The sequence below is a fragment of the Gigantopelta aegis genome, chromosome 14, assembly GCF_016097555.1.
Source record: "Gigantopelta aegis isolate Gae_Host chromosome 14, Gae_host_genome, whole genome shotgun sequence".
Classification (NCBI taxonomy): Eukaryota; Metazoa; Mollusca; class Gastropoda; order Neomphalida; family Peltospiridae; genus Gigantopelta; species Gigantopelta aegis.
Window position 1 is genome coordinate 44,432,398 of NC_054712.1, and position 6,012 is coordinate 44,438,409.

A 6,012-nucleotide genomic window follows, 5' to 3' on the forward strand; every position below is an offset into this window, starting at 1 on the left:
TTTCCCCCTCCCCTCTCCCAATAATGCGGGTTCCCACAAAAAAAACTTCCGGGCCATTGCTTTTTGTAGCACAGAACGAATCAGAGAACACTAACAGAGGACAGGCAAAGATGGCCCTTATGACCTACAAGAGACGCATCCCACTTTCCTCGTCAGCTGCGTCCCTCTTAGAGAATAGCAGCCATTGTTAGTGACGATGTTTAAAACTACATCCGTGCGCCATTTGTAACGGAACAGCAGGTGTCGCTAATTCACTTCCGGCTGACGTACAACTAAACAATAAACACAAGTTCAGCGAACCCTAGCGTTGGAATGATATTCCAATCTTAATGAAAATCTTAATTAACTCAGTTCTACCGCCATTGCAGTGGTACTCAGCTTGTCTGTCTTCGTCATAAGAACACGTCGTAATCGGGGTTTTATAGCTCATATGGCACTTTCGTTCGATAGTTGAAATGTTTTGCCGTAAAGTAGCATGCCGGTATTGCACAGTGAAGCTAACGATGTGTCTCGATCTGTATCAGGTCTGGAGTCTTTAAGATAGCAGTGCGAGATTGTGCACTCAGTGCATTGTGAATTTTAAGCTACAATATCGCATCAGTAAGTTTTAATATCATTTACCAATTGCAAAATACAAACATACCTACAGGCTTATGAGTTATTGATATTAACGAGTATAGTGAAATGCCGCCATATATTATGCATATCTGTCTTTTTTTTCTTTCTTTTTTTTTTTCCTTTTTTTTTTTTTTTTTTTTTCTTCTTCTTCTTCTTCTTCTTCTTCTTCTTTTTTTTTTTGATTGGGTTTTGTTTAATTGTTTTTAAATAAACTACGTAATAAAAAATAACGGATTAATTTGGCCTGTAAGAACAATATGTGAAGTGGGTTAAGCTTATAGTGGGGGAACAAGATTATTTGGGGGGTCTTATATACAGTAGAAAAAAACAAGTAAAGGTTTAGACCCACCCAGTGTTCTTCAAGCCTCTTGGTGCCTCACTTTTGAGTTTCTGAAAGGAAAAAAAAGTCTGGTTTCTGTAAAATATATAACTATTCGTCGACAAGGTACAAGCTGGCGCAAATGGAAACAGACCAAATAATTGTTTATGGGAACACAGTCGAAGGCCTTCTCCGTCCGATAGGCAACTCATCGGAAATCTGGGCTCGTGCTTATACAATTTTAGTCTAGATTCAAATCGTTAATGGCTTCACGCGAATACAATTTGTATGTCGTTGCCATGACGTTTAAGTCTCAAACTATGTTGGATGTTTGAACATAAACTCTAAAACGTTTTATAAGCACGGGACCAGTTCATCTGTTCAAATGAATCGCAGAATGTAATTGGTCTTCCGCCTCCATCACATGGTTTATGGAAACCAAACTTAATGCATCTATGTGTTACGCGTATAGTTAAAGTTTGTTTGTTAAAGTTTGTTTTGTTTAACGACACCACTAGAGCACATTGATTTATTAATCATCGGCTATTGGATGTCGAACATATGGTCAATTTCACACATTCAGACTTGAAGCCCGCTACATGTTTCCATTAGTAGCAAGGAATCTTTTATATGCACCATCCCACATACAGGATAGCATATACCACGGCCTTTGATATACCAGTCATGGTGCACTGGCTAGAGCGAGAATACGCAGACAGAGCTTACAGCCAAGGGATGTCGGTGAACAGGGTTCGATGGTACATATATCCACGTGGGATAGTCTGTGTTCAAGCATAAAAGAACAAAACTGTCAACGAAGTAGCTTTAAGTTTGACACTACACACAATACACGTGTTATACTGTTGCCCAGTTGTTCTTTGCATTCAAATCACCGCCATGAATCGCAGTTCTGTATCTTATGAACATACAGCATATCCTTTTCTCTCCTTACCTGGTGCCCACCATCACCCTTTGTTCAGACTAATGATCTAGCGTATTAACACTAAGCCATTTATGCATTGTTATATTTAATTTGACTACTTGAACTAATGCACGTATTTCATGAATTGTAGTAGTATTATTTCGTCATTCTATTCAAATTTAGTCTTTTTAGTCTCTCTAATTTCTTCATTGATCGAGTGATTGACTGACTTACTTTGTTGCTTGGTTGTTTGGTTGCTTGATTGACGCTCGAGGTGCTTTGTGTGTTCTAAGGTGAAGACGGACGAAACAAACCTTTATTTACGTCTGATATTCCGTACAATAAAAATAATACAGTAATATATAAACGTCAGTAATATATAAACGTCAGTAATGTATAAACGTCCACAAGCCGGACATGCCGACTTATGAGAGATTAAACTATGTTTAAAAATACCAAATATTAGCACTAGTTTCGTATTTACTAATCAACTCGGCAGACCACTGGACTTTTATTTTCGTCTTGGGGAGAAGGTATTTTACGTATCGCTTATTAAGGAATAGTTTTTGTGTTTAGCGATATGCAGGGTTGGAATTTAGCAGTCGCCCGGCCGCCTGTGGCGACCTCTATTGGCTAAGGGCGCCTAAAAACTTTACAAAGATAGTCAGTTGGGCGATCATCGATTTTAGGGTCTGGAAAGTATGGCACCAGAAAAAAAAAGGAAACGGACTGAAACTGAATCGAATGTAACAAAACACACCGCCTTTGTACTGGCGCGAACCACACATCTGGCAGCAGACGACATTATAGAACATGCTCTTTATTTTGACAGCGAAAAGACTGACCAGAATCAACCTCAGCTTCTGCGAATTTGTACCTGAGCTTTCTAAAAATATAGCTCAAAACGTATTGCAGATACTGCGTGTATTTTTTAAGTCGTCGGCTTATTGGAATGGAGTGCCTTTGTGAAATTTCGATGTTGCACCTATTCGGTTAGAGATCAATCTGCCGGCAGATCAACGTTGCTGTTCTATTTGCGATAACCAATCTGTTGAGGATGAAACTGATGTTTGTTATAAACTGTCCCTAGTTTGAGGATTTCGTTTTTATTTGTACCAGCATGCTCAGTTATGTTTTAAAACGTTTATGTTATTGCCTGATTTAGAAACGTTATGTGTTTTAATGCCAGAGCCTAACATTGAATCTGTAACAGCCAAACTTGTTTTTATATTTCACAACGTCGTAGAGACTTTTTATATACACAATAGCTTCATTATTTTTGTTTTTAATTGTCCATTTTTGTATCATTTAACTATACTGTCTCTGATGATTCCATAAGGAATGGTTTATGTACTTTTATGGTTGTTTTATTTTGTAAATGTAGGATTTACATAACGTGAGACGTTAATAAATTCTCCGTCTGTCTGCCTGTCTGTGTATCCCATCCAGTGACTCACAACTAGTATAGCAAAGGCTGTGATATGGCCTGAGGCAACTGTCAAAATTATCAAATAACTGACATCCAGTAGCTTTTGTTTAGTTAATCATACGTTCTTATGCTGTCGTTAAAAAAAAGCATTGTTTGATCAAAAGGTAAATTGCAAACATCAAGTGATGCGTATAGCGATTATGATCTCATTATAATAATTATTGTTTGTGTAATAGATTTACCATATTGTCGATGTGAAACTAATTTTGATTACTAGTCACACGTGCAGTAGTTCTCTATATAAACCATACTAATGCTTGAACTCAATTTAGTATTGGTGTTTTAACGATCATAATTGTACACATTAGTTCTTATATACCAAGAACAACACACACATCCAAGAAAAGATTCATAATGTATATAATTCAACTTTTTCTTTATCTCTCAACGAGTTAGTGCCTGCGGAATGCTTGCTCCGTCTTTTTTTGTTGCTCAGACAATCTGATTTTGCTCGTTCCAGGGTTAGCCGCCAGCGCCAGAGACATGATTAACCTGCGGAAGGATATCTTCAATAATTACTACCGAGGAATCGTCCCCGTCCACAATCAGAGCGAGTCCGTCAACGTGCAGATGTCCTTCTTCCTCATCATGATCCACGAACTGGTGAGTAGGTACAGAACTGGGACGGGGGTGGGGGTTGGGGGCGGAGGATCGTGTAGATCTTCTTCCTCATCATGATCCGCGAACTGGTGAGTAGGTACAGGACTGGGACGGGGGGTGGGGGTTGGGGGTGGAGGATCGTGTAGATCTTCTTCCTCATCATGATCCACGAACTGGTGAGTAGGTACAGAACTGGGACGGGGGATGGGGGTTGGGGGTGGAGGATCGGGTAGATCTTTCTTATCATGATCCACGAACTGGTGAGTAGGTACAGAACTGGGACGGGGTAGGGGTTGGGGGTGGAGGTTCGTGTAGATATTTCTTATCATGATCCACGAACTGGTGAGAAGGTACAGAACTGGGATGGGGGTTGGGGGTGGGGGTGGAGGATCGTGTAGATCTTCTTCCTCAGCATGATCCACGAACTGGTGAGTAGGTGCAGAACTGGGACGGGGGTGAGGGTTGGGGGTGGAGGACCGTGTAGATCGTTCTTATCATGATCCACGAACTGGTGATTAGGTACAGAACTGGGACGGGGGGTGGGTGTTGGGGGTGGAGGATCGTGTAGATCTTTCTTATCATGATCCACGAACTGGTGAGTAGGTGCAGAACTGGGATGGGGGTTGGGGTTGGGGGTGGAGGATCGTGTAGATCTTCTTCCTCATCATGATCCATGAACTGGTGAGTAGGTGCAGAACTGGGACGGGGGGGGGGAGGGTTCGGATGAAGGGTCGTGTAGACCTTCTTCCTCATCATGATCCATGAACTGTTGAGTAGGCGCAGAACTGGGATGGGGGTGGGGGTTGGGGTGGAGGATCGTGTAGATCTTCTTCCTCATCATGATCCATGAACTGGTGAGTAGGTACAGAACTGGGACGGGAATGAGGTTGGGGTGGAGGATCGTGTAGATCTTCCTCATCATGATCCATGAACTGGTGAGTAGGTACAGAACTGGGACAGGGGTGCGGGTTGGGGTGGATGATCGTGTAGCTCTTCCTCATCATGATCCATGAACTGGTGAGTAGTTGCAGTCCTGGGACAGGGGAGGGGGTGGAGGGGGCGTGTAGATCTTCTTCCTCATCATGATCCATGAACTGGTGAGTAGGTGAAGATTGGGGGGGGGGGGGGTGCTGCAGATGTTCTTCCTCCTCATTATGATCCACCAGTTGGTGAGTAGGTACAGAACAAGAGGGTTTAATAGTTGACCAGGTGCAGAACTTGATAGATATCTACCCATCATTATCCACGAAGTTGTTAATAGGTGCAGAACTGAGGTGACTTCCGGGGGGTGCAGGGTATCGCCGATCAGGCGTAGAACTGGCATGGTTGATCTATATCATGGGGGTTGGGTAATAGTCGACCAGGTGCGGAACTGGTTTATCTTCCTGATCATGATCCACGAACTGGTGAGAAGGTGCAGAACTGGGTGGTTTATCTTCCTTGTCATGTTCCACGAACTGGTGAGAAGGTGCAGAACTGGGTGGTTTATCTTCCTTGTCATGTTCCATGAATTGGTGAGAAGGTGAAGAACTGGGTGGTTTATCTTCCTTATCATGATCCATTAACTGGTGAGAAGATGCATAACTGGGGGGGGGGGGGGGGGGGGGGGGGGGGTACCTTCCTTATCATGATCCACGAACTGGTGAGAAGGTGCAGAACTGGGAGGTATGTTCCTTATCATGATCCATGAACTGGTGAGAAGATGCAGAACTTGGGTGGTTTATCTTCCTGATCATGATCCACGAACTGGTGAGAAGGTGCAGAACTGGGTGGTTTATCTTCCTTATCATGATCCATGAACTGGTGAGAAGGTGCAGAACTGTGTGGTTTATCTTCCTTGTCATGTTCCACGAACTGGTGAGAAGGTGCAGAACTGGGTGGTTTATCTTCCGTGTCATGTTCCATGAACTGGTGAGAAGGTGCAGAACTGGGTGTTTTATCTTCCTTATCATGATCCATTAACTGGTGAGAAGATGCATAAGTGGGAGGTATGCTCCTTATCATGATCCATTAACTGGTGAGAAGATGCATAACTGGGGGGGGGGGGGGGGGGGGTACCTTCCT